The sequence below is a fragment of the Balaenoptera borealis genome (genome assembly GCF_965194805.1).
Source record: "Balaenoptera borealis genome assembly, chromosome: 9".
In the NCBI taxonomy this organism is placed as follows: domain Eukaryota; kingdom Metazoa; phylum Chordata; class Mammalia; order Artiodactyla; family Balaenopteridae; genus Balaenoptera; species Balaenoptera borealis.
Genome location: NC_138873.1, coordinates 72,391,250 through 72,410,233, shown reverse-complemented (window position 1 = coordinate 72,410,233; position 18,984 = coordinate 72,391,250).

Here is an 18,984-nt window from a genome sequence, read left to right as displayed (position 1 = left end):
TCCTTGAGGCCACTTCCCACAACAGCAGCTTTAAACCCATTGCTAAAGGTCACTAAATATTCACCAAACTTGCAGTTTGGGAAATGACACCTGCTCTCTAAACAAACGCTGGGGTGGAAAATCGACCAAATAACTCAAAAGAGGGCAACCTTCAAAGAAGACAATTTCAAGAGTTATATCGTACTGCCAATTGTTTCCTTTTTTTAACGGAAAAGAAAACGGCGGAGAAAAATGATGAGTTTTACGAATTTTCAAAGACATGCAAACCCAAATTACAAAAACCTATCAGCTCACAGCAGCCAGAAGGGCCATTAGCATCAATGCTGTAAACAATAAATGCTGAAGCGATTGTGGAGAAATGCGTACCCTCGATTCTAAGGGGGACGTGGTAAGAGCCACTAATGAAAACACAAAGAAGGTGCTTTGAAAAGGGAAACACGGTGCTACCAGTCAATCAATCACACCCACTGCTGGGCCTATCACCTGAGAAAATGAGAATCAAAAAGTCACAGGCTGGCAATCCTGCACTCCAACAATATTTACCATAGCCAACACTTGGAAGCAATGAAAATGTCCATCAACCGAGGAATGCACAAAGAAGAAGTGGTCCACGTACACAGTGGAAAATTACTCCAATAAAAAATAAAAATTAAATTTAAAAATCCAACGAAAGTAAGGAGACATCAGCTTGTGTGGGTTTGTCCGGGCACACTCCACTCTAATTTATAACCGAGAAACACCACAGGCCGCCAGGGCTTTTCCCTAGTTCCCAGGGTGGGGAACATAGAAAGGCTGCCGCCCTCTGGCAGTTACCTGCAAAAGCAGTTTTAAAGCCTGTGCTAATGGTCATTTCATAGGAACAAGTACTGCAGAACTGTAAATGAAACCTGCCCTCAAAATGTCTTCAGGGAGGTAACGGCCAAAACATTTCAAAAGGTGACACGTACGTTAAGAGAACACTTTGAAGAACTAAGGGGTAATCACTGCTTGAAAAATAAAAAGGACATGCCTTAAAGCTCAATTTCAACGGATTATGAGGCACATGCGAATTCAACCACAAAGAGGTATCAGCTCACACTTGTCAGAATAACCATGAGCAAGAAAACTACAAACAATAAATGCTGAAGGTGTTGTGGAGAAATGCATACCCTCAACTTCAAGGGGGACGTAAGTTGGAAAGGGCCACGAATGAGAACAGAATGGAGGTGCCTTAAAAAGGTAAACATTGTGCTACCATATGATCCAGCAGGCCCACTCCTCCACCTATAATCTAAGAAGAGAGAATTGGAAAGACACAGGCAGGCAAATCTGCATTGCCCAGTATTACAATAGCCAAGATATGGAAGTAACCAAAAAGACCACCAACAGATGGGTGGGCAAAGAAGAACTCCTCCATGTACAGATGGAATATTCGCTAGTGAAAAAAATGAAACAATGCCATTTGCAGCACCATAGATGAGTCTAGACGTAATCACGCCACGTGTACTACGTGAGAAAGCAAAAGGCACATATCCTATCATATCACTTTCAGGAGTTACTTAAAAATTGATACCAATGAAGATATTTCCACAGAGAAAGGCAATCACAGATTCATTAAAAAACTTATGGTTCACCAAATAGAAAGGGATGAGGATTGGATACATTGCCATATTGGGGTTAACAGAGATATACAAACCATGTGAAATATATAACCCCCAAAGACGTACGGAAGACCAGGAGAAGACTACTCAACATTGTGTCATAACCTACATTGGCAAAGGATGCGAGGAAGAATAGATACATGTATATGTGTGAAAGAACCACATCTTGCACACCTAGAACAAACAAACCATTGTAATCAAATTTGCTGGGATAAAAAATAAAAAGTAAATTACAAATACGAACAAGAAGTAATGAGACATAAAGTTAAAGGGCTTTTTCCTGGCACATTCCATTCTAATATACAACCTCGAACACCACTTCCATTAAGGCTCTGTTTCCCTAGGAACCAAATTTGGTAAAGGAGAAATGCTGCCACCTAGTGGCCGTTTCCTGCAAGAGCAGCTTTAAAGTCACAGCTAATGGTCACTTAACATTCACAAGGACTCAGGGCTGTAAAGGACACTTGCCCTAAATATTTGTGCTGAAGTAGGGAATGGACAAAAAATTCAAAACAGGCAAATGTTTCAAGAAGAGAATAGGAAGAGTTAAGTTTTACTCACACTCTTTGTAAAAAAAAAGGAAAATGGATAAAAGCTCAACCTCAGGGAGTGTTAGACGCATGCAATCTAATCTACAAAAAGTTTCAACTTACACCAGTCGGCTGACCATCAGCAAAAAGTCTACAAACAATAAATGCTGAAGGGGTTTTAGAGAACTGTGTACCCTCTGCCTGCTGGTGAGACGTAAAGGGGTAACAGCCAATAATGAGAACAGAAAGGAGCTGCGTTTAAAAGTAAAAATGGAGGTACTATTCAATCCAGCAGGCGCACCATTGGCCCTCTCACCTGAGAAGACAATCGAGAAGACACAGGCCGCAAAAGCTGCAGTGCAGCCTTATTCACAATAGCCAAGACAGTGAAGCAATCAAAATGTCCAACAACAGGTAAATGGATAAAGAAAAGTGGTCCGTGTACACAATGGAATATTAGCCATGGAAGACAATGAACCATTGCTCTTTGAGGCACCACAAATGAGTCTGGAGATAATCACGAAAGATGAGGTAAGTTGGAAAGCAAAAGACCTGTGTTCTATGATAGCACTTATAGGCGTTATCTAATAACTGACACAAATGAACATATTTCCACAGAGAAAGACACTCACGGATTTAGAAAACAAACTATGCTCATCTAAAACGACAGGTGGGGGGAATGGATAAATTAAGATTAGTGTTACTATACGTATACAAACACATATGGTATACATATCTCAAAAAGACCAACCATATAGCAAGGGAAGTCTGCGGAACCCTCTGTAACATTTTACATGGGAAGAGGATCTGTACTTGAATAGACATATATAATGTACAAATGAACCAGATTGTGTACACCTAGGACAAACAATATTCTAAGCTTTACCCCAATTAAAACACTTTTAAAAACCAAGAAGAAATAATGACACATAAACTTATGGGGGTTTCTCCACGCACATTCCAATGTAATTTACAACCTAGGAACACGACTTCCAGAAAGGCTCTGCTGCCCTACTCCCCAGATTTGGGAATGGAGAAATGCTGCCTCCTTGAGGCCACTTCCCACAACAGCAGCTTTAAACCCATTGCTAAAGGTCACTAAATATTCACCAAACTTGCAGTTCGGGAAATGACACCTGCTCTCTAAACAAACGCTGGGGTGGAAAATCGACCAAATAACTCAAAAGAGGGCAACCTTCAAAGAAGACAATTTCAAGAGTTATATCGTACTGCCAATTGTTTCCTTTTTTTAATGGAAAAGAAAACGGCGGAGAAAAATGATGAGTTTTACGAATTTTCAAAGACATGCAAACCCAAATTACAAAAACCTATCAGCTCACAGCAGCCAGAAGGGCCATTAGCATCAATGCTGTAAACAATAAATGCTGAAGCGATTGTGGAGAAATGCGTACCCTCGATTCTAAGGGGGACGTGGTAAGAGCCACTAATGAAAACACAAAGAAGGTGCTTTGAAAAGGGAAACACGGTGCTACCAGTCAATCAATCACACCCACTGCTGGGCCTATCACCTGAGAAAATGAGAATCAAAAAGTCACAGGCTGGCAATCCTGCACTCCAACAATATTTACCATAGCCAACACTTGGAAGCAATGAAAATGTCCATCAACCGAGGAATGCACAAAGAAGAAGTGGTCCACGTACACAGTGGAAAATTACTCCAATAAAAAATAAAAATTAAATTTAAAAATCCAACGAAAGTAAGGAGACATCAGCTTGTGTGGGTTTGTCCGGGCACACTCCACTCTAATTTATAACCGAGAAACACCACAGGCCGCCAGGGCTTTTCCCTAGTTCCCAGGGTGGGGAACATAGAAAGGCTGCCGCCCTCTGGCAGTTACCTGCAAAAGCAGTTTTAAAGCCTGTGCTAATGGTCATTTCATAGGAACAAGTACTGCAGAACTGTAAATGAAACCTGCCCTCAAAATGTCTTCAGGGAGGTAACGGCCAAAACATTTCAAAAGGTGACACGTACGTTAAGAGAACACTTTGAAGAACTAAGGGGTAATCACTGCTTGAAAAATAAAAAGGACATGCCTTAAAGCTCAATTTCAACGGATTATGAGGCACATGCGAATTCAACCACAAAGAGGTATCAGCTCACACTTGTCAGAATAACCATGAGCAAGAAAACTACAAACAATAACTGCTGAAGGTGTTGTGGAGAAATGCATACCCTCAACTTCAAGGGGGACGTAAGTTGGAAAGGGCCACGAATGAGAACAGAATGGAGGTGCCTTAAAAAGGTAAACATTGTGCTACCATATGATCCAGCAGGCCCACTCCTCCACCTATAATCTAAGAAGAGAGAATTGGAAAGACACAGGCAGGCAAATCTGCATTGCCCAGTATTACAATAGCCAAGATATGGAAGTAACCAAAAAGACCACCAACAGATGGGTGGGCAAAGAAGAACTCCTCCATGTACAGATGGAATATTCGCTAGTGAAAAAAATGAAACAATGCCATTTGCAGCACCATAGATGAGTCTAGACGTAATCACGCCACGTGTACTACGTGAGAAAGCAAAAGGCACATATCCTATCATATCACTTTCAGGAGTTACTTAAAAATTGATACCAATGAAGATATTTCCACAGAGAAAGGCAATCACAGATTCATTAAAAAACTTATGGTTCACCAAATAGAAAGGGATGAGGATTGGATACATTGCCATATTGGGGTTAACAGAGATATACAAACCATGTGAAATATATAACCCCCAAAGACGTACGGAAGACCAGGAGAAGACTACTCAACATTGTGTCATAACCTACATTGGCAAAGGATGCGAGGAAGAATAGATACATGTATATGTGTGAAAGAACCACATCTTGCACACCTAGAACAAACAAACCATTGTAATCAAATTTGCTGGGATAAAAAATAAAAAGTAAATTACAAATACGAACAAGAAGTAATGAGACATAAAGTTAAAGGGCTTTTTCCTGGCACATTCCATTCTAATATACAACCTAGAACACCACTTCCATTAAGGCTCTGTTTCCCTAGGAACCAAATTTGGTAAAGGAGAAATGCTGCCACCTAGTGGCCGTTTCCTGCAAGAGCAGCTTTAAAGTCACAGCTAATGGTCACTTAACATTCACAAGGACTCAGGGCTGTAAAGGACACTTGCCCTAAATATTTGTGCTGAAGTAGGGAATGGACAAAAAATTCAAAACAGGCAAATGTTTCAAGAAGAGATTAGGAAGAGTTAAGTTTTACTCACACTCTTTGTAAAAAAAAAAGGAAAATGGATAAAAGCTCAACCTCAGGGAGTGTTAGACGCATGCAATCTAATCTACAAAAAGTTTCAACTTACACCAGTCGGCTGACCATCAGCAAAAAGTCTACAAACAATAAATGCTGAAGGGGTTTTAGAGAACTGTGTACCCTCTGCCTGCTGGTGAGACGTAAAGGGGTAACAGCCAATAATGAGAACAGAAAGGAGCTGCGTTTAAAAGTAAAAATGGAGGTACTATTCAATCCAGCAGGCGCACCATTGGACCTCTCACCTGAGAAGACAATCGAGAAGACACAGGCCGCAAAAGCTGCAGTGCAGCCTTATTCACAATAGCCAAGACAGTGAAGCAATCAAAATGTCCAACAACAGGTAAATGGATAAAGAAGAAGTGGTCCGTGTACACAATGGAATATTAGCCATGGAAGACAATGAACCATTGCTCTTTGAGGCACCACAAATGAGTCTGGAGATAATCACGAAAGATGAGGTAAGTTGGAAAGCAAAAGACCTGTGTTCTATGATAGCACTTATAGGCGTTATCTAATAACTGACACAAATGAACATATTTCCACGGAGAAAGACACTCACAGATTTAGAAAACAAACTATGCTCATCTAAAACGACAGGTGGGGGGAATGGATAAATTAAGATTAGTGTTACTATACGTATACAAACACATATGATATACATATCTCAAAACGACCAACCATATAGCAAGGGAAGTCTGCGGAACACTCTGTAACATTTTACATGGGAAGAGGATCTGTACTTGAATAGACATATATAATGTACAAATGAACCAGATTGTGTACACCTAGGACAAACAATATTCTAAGCTTTACCCCAATTAAAACACTTTTAAAAACCAAGAAGAAATAATGACACATAACCTTATGGGGGTTTCTCCACGCACATTCCAATGTAATTTACAACCTAGGAACACGACTTCCAGAAAGGCTCTGCTGCCCTACTCCCCAGATTTGGGAATGGAGAAATGCTGCCTCCTTGAGGCCACTTCCCACAACAGCAGCTTTAAACCCATTGCTAAAGGTCACTAAATATTCACCAAACTTGCAGTTCGGGAAATGACACCTGCTCTCTAAACAAACGCTGGGGTGGAAAATCGACCAAATAACTCAAAAGAGGGCAACCTTCAAAGAAGACAATTTCAAGAGTTATATCGTACTGCCAATTGTTTCCTTTTTTTAACGGAAAAGAAAACGGCGGAGAAAAATGATGAGTTTTACGAATTTTCAAAGACATGCAAACCCAAATTACAAAAACCTATCAGCTCACAGCAGCCAGAAGGGCCATTAGCATCAATGCTGTAAACAATAAATGCTGAAGCGATTGTGGAGAAATGCGTACCCTCGATTCTAAGGGGGACGTGGTAAGAGCCACTAATGAAAACACAAAGAAGGTGCTTTGAAAAGGGAAACACGGTGCTACCAGTCAATCAATCACACCCACTGCTGGGCCTATCACCTGAGAAAATGAGAATCAAAAAGTCACAGGCTGGCAATCCTGCACTCCAACAATATTTACCATAGCCAACACTTGGAAGCAATGAAAATGTCCATCAACCGAGGAATGCACAAAGAAGAAGTGGTCCACGTACACAGTGGAAAATTACTCCAATAAAAAATAAAAATTAAATTTAAAAATCCAACGAAAGTAAGGAGACATCAGCTTGTGTGGGTTTGTCCGGGCACACTCCACTCTAATTTATAACCGAGAAACACCACAGGCCGCCAGGGCTTTTCCCTAGTTCCCAGGGTGGGGAACATAGAAAGGCTGCCGCCCTCTGGCAGTTACCTGCAAAAGCAGTTTTAAAGCCTGTGCTAATGGTCATTTCATAGGAACAAGTACTGCAGAACTGTAAATGAAACCTGCCCTCAAAATGTCTTCAGGGAGGTAACGGCCAAAACATTTCAAAAGGTGACACGTACGTTAAGAGAACACTTTGAAGAACTAAGGGGTAATCACTGCTTGAAAAATAAAAAGGACATGCCTTAAAGCTCAATTTCAACGGATTATGAGGCACATGCGAATTCAACCACAAAGAGGTATCAGCTCACACTTGTCAGAATAACCATGAGCAAGAAAACTACAAACAATAAATGCTGAAGGTGTTGTGGAGAAATGCATACCCTCAACTTCAAGGGGGACGTAAGTTGGAAAGGGCCACGAATGAGAACAGAATGGAGGTGCCTTAAAAAGGTAAACATTGTGCTACCATATGATCCAGCAGGCCCACTCCTCCACCTATAATCTAAGAAGAGAGAATTGGAAAGACACAGGCAGGCAAATCTGCATTGCCCAGTATTACAATAGCCAAGATATGGAAGTAACCAAAAAGACCACCAACAGATGGGTGGGCAAAGAAGAACTCCTCCATGTACAGATGGAATATTCGCTAGTGAAAAAAATGAAACAATGCCATTTGCAGCACCATAGATGAGTCTAGACGTAATCACGCCACGTGTACTACGTGAGAAAGCAAAAGGCACATATCCTATCATATCACTTTCAGGAGTTACTTAAAAATTGATACCAATGAAGATATTTCCACAGAGAAAGGCAATCACAGATTCATTAAAAACCTTATGGTTCACCAAATAGAAAGGGATGAGGATTGGATACATTGCCATATTGGGGTTAACAGAGATATACAAACCATGTGAAATATATAACCCCCAAAGACGTACGGAAGACCAGGAGAAGACTACTCAACATTGTGTCATAACCTACATTGGCAAAGGATGCGAGGAAGAATAGATACATGTATATGTGTGAAAGAACCACATCTTGCACACCTAGAACAAACAAACCATTGTAATCAAATTTGCTGGGATAAAAAATAAAAAGTAAATTACAAATACGAACAAGAAGTAATGAGACATAAAGTTAAAGGGCTTTTTCCTGGCACATTCCATTCTAATATACAACCTCGAACACCACTTCCATTAAGGCTCTGTTTCCCTAGGAACCAAATTTGGTAAAGGAGAAATGCTGCCACCTAGTGGCCGTTTCCTGCAAGAGCAGCTTTAAAGTCACAGCTAATGGTCACTTAACATTCACAAGGACTCAGGGCTGTAAAGGACACTTGCCCTAAATATTTGTGCTGAAGTAGGGAATGGACAAAAAATTCAAAACAGGCAAATGTTTCAAGAAGAGATTAGGAAGAGTTAAGTTTTACTCACACTCTTTGTAAAAAAAAAGGAAAATGGATAAAAGCTCAACCTCAGGGAGTGTTAGACGCATGCAATCTAATCTACAAAAAGTTTCAACTTACACCAGTCGGCTGACCATCAGCAAAAAGTCTACAAACAATAAATGCTGAAGGGGTTTTAGAGAACTGTGTACCCTCTGCCTGCTGGTGAGACGTAAAGGGGTAACAGCCAATAATGAGAACAGAAAGGAGCTGCGTTTAAAAGTAAAAATGGAGGTACTATTCAATCCAGCAGGCGCACCATTGGACCTCTCACCTGAGGAGACAATCGAGAAGACACAGGCCGCAAAAGCTGCAGTGCAGCCTTATTCACAAGAGCCAAGACAGTGAAGCAATCAAAATGTCCAACAACAGGTAAATGGATAAAGAAGAAGTGGTCCGTGTACACAATGGAATATTAGCCATGGAAGACAATGAACCATTGCTCTTTGAGGCACCACAAATGAGTCTGGAGATAATCACGAAAGATGAGGTAAGTTGGAAAGCAAAAGACCTGTGTTCTATGATAGCACTTATAGGCGTTATCTAATAACTGACACAAATGAACATATTTCCACAGAGAAAGACACTCACGGATTTAGAAAACAAACTATGCTCATCTAAAACGACAGGTGGGGGGAATGGATAAATTAAGATTAGTGTTACTATACGTATACAAACACATATGATATACATATCTCAAAAAGACCAACCATATAGCAAGGGAAGTCTGCGGAACCCTCTGTAACATTTTACATGGGAAGAGGATCTGTACTTGAATAGACATATATAATGTACAAATGAACCAGATTGTGTACACCTAGGACAAACAATATTCTAAGCTTTACCCCAATTAAAACACTTTTAAAAACCAAGAAGAAATAATGACACATAAACTTATGGGGGTTTCTCCACGCACATTCCAATGTAATTTACAACCTAGGAACACGACTTCCAGAAAGGCTCTGCTGCCCTACTCCCCAGATTTGGGAATGGAGAAATGCTGCCTCCTTGAGGCCACTTCCCACAACAGCAGCTTTAAACCCATTGCTAAAGGTCACTAAATATTCACCAAACTTGCAGTTCGGGAAATGACACCTGCTCTCTAAAAAAACGCTGGGGTGGAAAATCGACCAAATAACTCAAAAGAGGGCAACCTTCAAAGAAGACAATTTCAAGAGTTATATCGTACTGCCAATTGTTTCCTTTTTTTAACGGAAAAGAAAACGGCGGAGAAAAATGATGAGTTTTACGAATTTTCAAAGACATGCAAACCCAAATTACAAAAACCTATCAGCTCACAGCAGCCAGAAGGGCCATTAGCATCAATGCTGTAAACAATAAATGCTGAAGCGATTGTGGAGAAATGCGTACCCTCGATTCTAAGGGGGACGTGGTAAGAGCCACTAATGAAAACACAAAGAAGGTGCTTTGAAAAGGGAAACACGGTGCTACCAGTCAATCAATCACACCCACTGCTGGGCCTATCACCTGAGAAAATGAGAATCAAAAAGTCACAGGCTGGCAATCCTGCACTCCAACAATATTTACCATAGCCAACACTTGGAAGCAATGAAAATGTCCATCAACCGAGGAATGCACAAAGAAGAAGTGGTCCACGTACACAGTGGAAAATTACTCCAATAAAAAATAAAAATTAAATTTAAAAATCCAACGAAAGTAAGGAGACATCAGCTTGTGTGGGTTTGTCCGGGCACACTCCACTCTAATTTATAACCGAGAAACACCACAGGCCGCCAGGGCTTTTCCCTAGTTCCCAGGGTGGGGAACATAGAAAGGCTGCCGCCCTCTGGCAGTTACCTGCAAAAGCAGTTTTAAAGCCTGTGCTAATGGTCATTTCATAGGAACAAGTACTGCAGAACTGTAAATGAAACCTGCCCTCAAAATGTCTTCAGGGAGGTAACGGCCAAAACATTTCAAAAGGTGACACGTACGTTAAGAGAACACTTTGAAGAACTAAGGGGTAATCACTGCTTGAAAAATAAAAAGGACATGCCTTAAAGCTCAATTTCAACGGATTATGAGGCACATGCGAATTCAACCACAAAGAGGTATCAGCTCACACTTGTCAGAATAACCATGAGCAAGAAAACTACAAACAATAAATGCTGAAGGTGTTGTGGAGAAATGCATACCCTCAACTTCAAGGGGGACGTAAGTTGGAAAGGGCCACGAATGAGAACAGAATGGAGGTGCCTTAAAAAGGTCAACATTGTGCTACCATATGATCCAGCAGGCCCACTCCTCCACCTATAATCTAAGAAGAGAGAATTGGAAAGACACAGGCAGGCAAATCTGCATTGCCCAGTATTACAATAGCCAAGATATGGAAGTAACCAAAAAGACCACCAACAGATGGGTGGGCAAAGAAGAACTCCTCCATGTACAGATGGAATATTCGCTAGTGAAAAAAATGAAACAATGCCATTTGCAGCACCATAGATGAGTCTAGACGTAATCACGCCACGTGTACTACGTGAGAAAGCAAAAGGCACATATCCTATCATATCACTTTCAGGAGTTACTTAAAAATTGATACCAATGAAGATATTTCCACAGAGAAAGGCAATCACAGATTCATTAAAAAACTTATGGTTCACCAAATAGAAAGGGATGAGGATTGGATACATTGCCATATTGGGGTTAACAGAGATATACAAACCATGTGAAATATATAACCCCCAAAGACGTACGGAAGACCAGGAGAAGACTACTCAACATTGTGTCATAACCTACATTGGCAAAGGATGCGAGGAAGAATAGATACATGTATATGTGTGAAAGAACCACATCTTGCACACCTAGAACAAACAAACCATTGTAATCAAATTTGCTGGGATAAAAAATAAAAAGTAAATTACAAATACGAACAAGAAGTAATGAGACATAAAGTTAAAGGGCTTTTTCCTGGCACATTCCATTCTAATATACAACCTAGAACACCACTTCCATTAAGGCTCTGTTTCCCTAGGAACCAAATTTGGTAAAGGAGAAATGCTGCCACCTAGTGGCCGTTTCCTGCAAGAGCAGCTTTAAAGTCACAGCTAATGGTCACTTAACATTCACAAGGACTCAGGGCTGTAAAGGACACTTGCCCTAAATATTTGTGCTGAAGTAGGGAATGGACAAAAAATTCAAAACAGGCAAATGTTTCAAGAAGAGATTAGGAAGAGTTAAGTTTTACTCACACTCTTTGTAAAAAAAAAAGGAAAATGGATAAAAGCTCAACCTCAGGGAGTGTTAGACGCATGCAATCTAATCTACAAAAAGTTTCAACTTACACCAGTCGGCTGACCATCAGCAAAAAGTCTACAAACAATAAATGCTGAAGGGGTTTTAGAGAACTGTGTACCCTCTGCCTGCTGGTGAGACGTAAAGGGGTAACAGCCAATAATGAGAACAGAAAGGAGCTGCGTTTAAAAGTAAAAATGGAGGTACTATTCAATCCAGCAGGCGCACCATTGGACCTCTCACCTGAGAAGACAATCGAGAAGACACAGGCCGCAAAAGCTGCAGTGCAGCCTTATTCACAATAGCCAAGACAGTGAAGCAATCAAAATGTCCAACAACAGGTAAATGGATAAAGAAGAAGTGGTCCGTGTACACAATGGAATATTAGCCATGGAAGACAATGAACCATTGCTCTTTGAGGCACCACAAATGAGTCTGGAGATAATCACGAAAGATGAGGTAAGTTGGAAAGCAAAAGACCTGTGTTCTATGATAGCACTTATAGGCGTTATCTAATAACTGACACAAATGAACATATTTCCACGGAGAAAGACACTCACAGATTTAGAAAACAAACTATGCTCATCTAAAACGACAGGTGGGGGGAATGGATAAATTAAGATTAGTGTTACTATACGTATACAAACACATATGATATACATATCTCAAAACGACCAACCATATAGCAAGGGAAGTCTGCGGAACACTCTGTAACATTTTACATGGGAAGAGGATCTGTACTTGAATAGACATATATAATGTACAAATGAACCAGATTGTGTACACCTAGGACAAACAATATTCTAAGCTTTACCCCAATTAAAACACTTTTAAAAACCAAGAAGAAATAATGACACATAAACTTATGGGGGTTTCTCCACGCACATTCCAATGTAATTTACAACCTAGGAACACGACTTCCAGAAAGGCTCTGCTGCCCTACTCCCCAGATTTGGGAATGGAGAAATGCTGCCTCCTTGAGGCCACTTCCCACAACAGCAGCTTTAAACCCATTGCTAAAGGTCACTAAATATTCACCAAACTTGCAGTTCGGGAAATGACACCTGCTCTCTAAACAAACGCTGGGGTGGAAAATCGACCAAATAACTCAAAAGAGGGCAACCTTCAAAGAAGACAATTTCAAGAGTTATATCGTACTGCCAATTGTTTCCTTTTTTTAACGGAAAAGAAAACGGCGGAGAAAAATGATGAGTTTTACGAATTTTCAAAGACATGCAAACCCAAATTACAAAAACCTATCAGCTCACAGCAGCCAGAAGGGCCATTAGCATCAATGCTGTAAACAATAAATGCTGAAGCGATTGTGGAGAAATGCGTACCCTCGATTCTAAGGGGGACGTGGTAAGAGCCACTAATGAAAACACAAAGAAGGTGCTTTGAAAAGGGAAACACGGTGCTACCAGTCAATCAATCACACCCACTGCTGGGCCTATCACCTGAGAAAATGAGAATCAAAAAGTCACAGGCTGGCAATCCTGCACTCCAACAATATTTACCATAGCCAACACTTGGAAGCAATGAAAATGTCCATCAACCGAGGAATGCACAAAGAAGAAGTGGTCCACGTACACAGTGGAAAATTACTCCAATAAAAAATAAAAATTAAATTTAAAAATCCAACGAAAGTAAGGAGACATCAGCTTGTGTGGGTTTGTCCGGGCACACTCCACTCTAATTTATAACCGAGAAACACCACAGGCCGCCAGGGCTTTTCCCTAGTTCCCAGGGTGGGGAACATAGAAAGGCTGCCGCCCTCTGGCAGTTACCTGCAAAAGCAGTTTTAAAGCCTGTGCTAATGGTCATTTCATAGGAACAAGTACTGCAGAACTGTAAATGAAACCTGCCCTCAAAATGTCTTCAGGGAGGTAACGGCCAAAACATTTCAAAAGGTGACACGTACGTTAAGAGAACACTTTGAAGAACTAAGGGGTAATCACTGCTTGAAAAATAAAAAGGACATGCCTTAAAGCTCAATTTCAACGGATTATGAGGCACATGCGAATTCAACCACAAAGAGGTATCAGCTCACACTTGTCAGAATAACCATGAGCAAGAAAACTACAAACAATAAATGCTGAAGGTGTTGTGGAGAAATGCATACCCTCAACTTCAAGGGGGACGTAAGTTGGAAAGGGCCACGAATGAGAACAGAATGGAGGTGCCTTAAAAAGGTAAACATTGTGCTACCATATGATCCAGCAGGCCCACTCCTCCACCTATAATCTAAGAAGAGAGAATTGGAAAGACACAGGCAGGCAAATCTGCATTGCCCAGTATTACAATAGCCAAGATATGGAAGTAACCAAAAAGACCACCAACAGATGGGTGGGCAAAGAAGAACTCCTCCATGTACAGATGGAATATTCGCTAGTGAAAAAAATGAAACAATGCCATTTGCAGCACCATAGATGAGTCTAGACGTAATCACGCCACGTGTAGTAAGTGAGAAAGCAAAAGGCACATATCCTATCATATCACTTTCAGGAGTTACTTAAAAATTGATACCAATGAAGATATTTCCACAGAGAAAGGCAATCACAGATTCATTAAAAAACTTATGGTTCACCAAATAGAAAGGGATGAGGATTGGATACATTGCCATATTGGGGTTAACAGAGATATACAAACCATGTGAAATATATAACCCCCAAAGACGTACGGAAGACCAGGAGAAGACTACTCAACATTGTGTCATAACCTACATTGGCAAAGGATGCGAGGAAGAATAGATACATGTATATGTGTGAAAGAACCACATCTTGCACACCTAGAACAAACAAACCATTGTAATCAAATTTGCTGGGATAAAAAATAAAAAGTAAATTACAAATACGAACAAGAAGTAATGAGACATAAAGTTAAAGGGCTTTTTCCTGGCACATTCCATTCTAATATACAACCTCGAACACCACTTCCATTAAGGCTCTGTTTCCCTAGGAACCAAATTTGGTAAAGGAGAAATGCTGCCACCTAGTGGCCGTTTCCTGCAAGAGCAGCTTTAAAGTCACAGCTAATGGTCACTTAACATTCACAAGGACTCAGGGCTGTAAAGGACACTTGCCCTAAATATTTGTGCTGAAGTAGGGAATGGACAAAAAATTCAAAACAGGCAAATGTTTCAAGAAGAGATTAGGAAGAGTTAAGTTTTACTCACACTCTTTGTAAAAAAAAAGGAAAATGGATAAAAGCTCAACCTCAGGGAGTGTTAGACGCATGCAATCTAATCTACAAAAAGTTTCAACTTACACCAGTCGGCTGACCATCAGCAAAAAGTCTACAAACAATAAATGCTGAAGGGGTTTTAGAGAACTGTGTACCCTCTGCCTGCTGGTGAGACGTAAAGGGGTAACAGCCAATAATGAGAACAGAAAGGAGCTGCGTTTAAAAGTAAAAATGGAGGTACTATTCAATCCAGCAGGCGCACCATTGGACCTCTCACCTGAGGAGACAATCGAGAAGACACAGGCCGCAAAAGCTGCAGTGCAGCCTTATTCACAATAGCCAAGACAGTGAAGCAATCAAAATGTCCAACAACAGGTAAATGGATAAAGAAGAAGTGGTCCGTGTACACAATGGAATATTAGCCATGGAAGACAATGAACCATTGCTCTTTGAGGCACCACAAATGAGTCTGGAGATAATCACGAAAGATGAGGTAAGTTGGAAAGCAAAAGACCTGTGTTCTATGATAGCACTTATAGGCGTTATCTAATAACTGACACAAATGAACATATTTCCACAGAGAAAGACACTCACGGATTTAGAAAACAAACTATGCTCATCTAAAACGACAGGTGGGGGGAATGGATAAATTAAGATTAGTGTTACTATACGTATACAAACACATATGATATACATATCTCAAAACGACCAACCATATAGCAAGGGAAGTCTGCGGAACCCTCTGTAACATTTTACATGGGAAGAGGATCTGTACTTGAATAGACATATATAATGTACAAATGAACCAGATCGTGTACACCTAGGACAAACAATATTCTAAGCTTTACCCCAATTAAAACACTTTTAAAAACCAAGAAGAAATAATGACACATAAACTTATGGGGGTTTCTCCACGCACATTCCAATGTAATTTACAACCTAGGAACACGACTTCCAGAAAGGCTCTGCTGCCCTACTCCCCAGATTTGGGAATGGAGAAATGCTGCCTCCTTGAGGCCACTTCCCACAACAGCAGCTTTAAACCCATTGCTAAAGGTCACTAAATATTCACCAAACTTGCAGTTCGGGAAATGACACCTGCTCTCTAAAAAAACGCTGGGGTGGAAAATCGACCAAATAACTCAAAAGAGGGCAACCTTCAAAGAAGACAATTTCAAGAGTTATATCGTACTGCCAACTGTTTCCTTTTTTTAACGGAAAAGAAAACGGCGGAGAAAAATGATGAGTTTTACGAATTTTCAAAGACATGCAAACCCAAATTACAAAAACCTATCAGCTCACAGCAGCCAGAAGGGCCATTAGCATCAATGCTGTAAACAATAAATGCTGAAGCGATTGTGGAGAAATGCGTACCCTCGATTCTAAGGGGGACGTGGTAAGAGCCACTAATGAAAACACAAAGAAGGTGCTTTGAAAAGGGAAACACGGTGCTACCAGTCAATCAATCACACCCACTGCTGGGCCTATCACCTGAGAAAATGAGAATCAAAAAGTCACAGGCTGGCAATCCTGCACTCCAACAATATTTACCATAGCCAACACTTGGAAGCAATGAAAATGTCCATCAACCGAGGAATGCACAAAGAAGAAGTGGTCCACGTACACAGTGGAAAATTACTCCAATAAAAAATAAAAATTAAATTTAAAAATCCAACGAAAGTAAGGAGACATCAGCTTGTGTGGGTTTGTCCGGGCACACTCCACTCTAATTTATAACCGAGAAACACCACAGGCCGCCAGGGCTTTTCCCTAGTTACCAGGGTGGGGAACATAGAAAGGCTGCCGCCCTCTGGCAGTTACCTGCAAAAGCAGTTTTAAAGCCTGTGCTAATGGTCATTTCATAGGAACAAGTACTGCAGAACTGTAAATGAAACCTGCCCTCAAAATGTCTTCAGGGAGGTAACGGCCAAAACATTTCAAAAGGTGACACGTACGTTAAGAGAACACTTTGAAGAACTAAGGGGTAATCACTGCTTGAAAAATAAAAAGGACATGCCTTAAAGCTCAATTTCAACGGATTATGAGGCACATGCGAATTCAACCACAAAGAGGTATCAGCTCACACTTGTCAGAATAACCATGAGCAAGAAAACTACAAACAATAAATGCTGAAGGTGTTGTGGAGAAATGCATACCCTCAACTTCAAGGGGGACGTAAGTTGGAAAGGGCCACGAATGAGAACAGAATGGAGGTGCCTTAAAAAGGTCAACATTGTGCTACCATATGATCCAGCAGGCCCACTCCTCCACCTATAATCTAAGAAGAGAGAATTGGAAAGACACAGGCAGGCAAATCTGCATTGCCCAGTATTACAATAGCCAAGATATGGAAGTAACCAAAAAGACCACCAACAGATGGGTGGGCAAAGAAGAACTCCTCCATGTACAGATGGAATATTCGCTAGTGAAAAAAATGAAACAATGCCATTTGCAGCACCATAGATGAGTCTAGACGTAATCACGCCACGTGTAGTACGTGAGAAAGCAAAAGGCACATATCCTATCATATCACTTTCAGGAGTTACTTAAAAATTGATACCAATGAAGATATTTCCACAGAGAAAGGCAATCACAGATTCATTAAAAAACTTATGGTTCACCAAATAGAAAGGGATGAGGATTGGATACATTGCCATATTGGGGTTAACAGAGATATACAAACCATGTGAAATATATAACCCCCAAAGACGTACGGAAGACCAGGAGAAGACTACTCAACATTGTGTCATAACCTACATTGGCAAAGGATGCGAGGAAGAATAGATACATGTATATGTGTGAAAGAACCACATCTTGCACACCTAGAACAAACAAACCATTGTAATCAAATTTGCTGGGATAAAAAATAAAAAGTAAATTACAAATACGAACAAGAAGTAATGAGACATAAAGTTAAAGGGCTTTTTCCTGGCACATTCCATTCTAATATACAACCTAGAACACCACTTCCATTAAGGCTCTGTTTCCCTAGGAACCAAATTTGGTAAAGGAGAAATGCTGCCACCTAGTGGCCGTTTCCTGCAAGAGCAGCTTTAAAGTCACAGCTAATGGTCACTTAACATTCACAAGGACTCAGGGCTGTAAAGGACACTTGCCCTAAATATTTGTGCTGAAGTAGGGAATGGACAAAAAATTCAAAACAGGCAAATGTTTCAAGAAGAGATTAGGAAGAGTTAAGTTTTACTCACACTCTTTGTAAAAAAAAAAGGAAAATGGATAAAAGCTCAACCTCAGGGAGTGTTAGACGCATGCAATCTAATCTACAAAAAGTTTCAACTTACACCAGTCGGCTGACCATCAGCAAAAAGTCTACAAACAATAAATGCTGAAGGGGTTTTAGAGAACTGTGTACCCTCTGCCTGCTGGTGAGACGTAAAGGGGTAACAGCCAATAATGAGAACAGAAAGGAGCTGCGTTTAAAAGTAAAAATGGAGGTACTATTCAATCCAGCAGGCGCACCATTGGACCTCTCACCTGAGAAGACAATCGAGAAGACACAGGCCGCAAAAGCTGCAGTGCAGCCTTATTCACAATAGCCAAGACAGTGAAGCAATCAAAATGTCCAACAACAGGTAAATGGATAAAGAAGAAGTGGTCCGTGTACACAATGGAATATTAGCCATGGAAGACAATGAACCATTGCTCTTTGAGGCACCACAAATGAGTCTGGAGATAATCACGAAAGATGAGGTAAGTTGGAAAGCAAAAGACCTGTGTTCTATGATAGCACTTATAGGCGTTATCTAATAACTGACACAAATGAACATATTTCCACGGAGAAAGACACTCACAGATTTAGAAAACAAACTATGCTCATCTAAAACGACAGGTGGGGGGAATGGATAAATTAAGATTAGTGTTACTATACGTATACAAACACATATG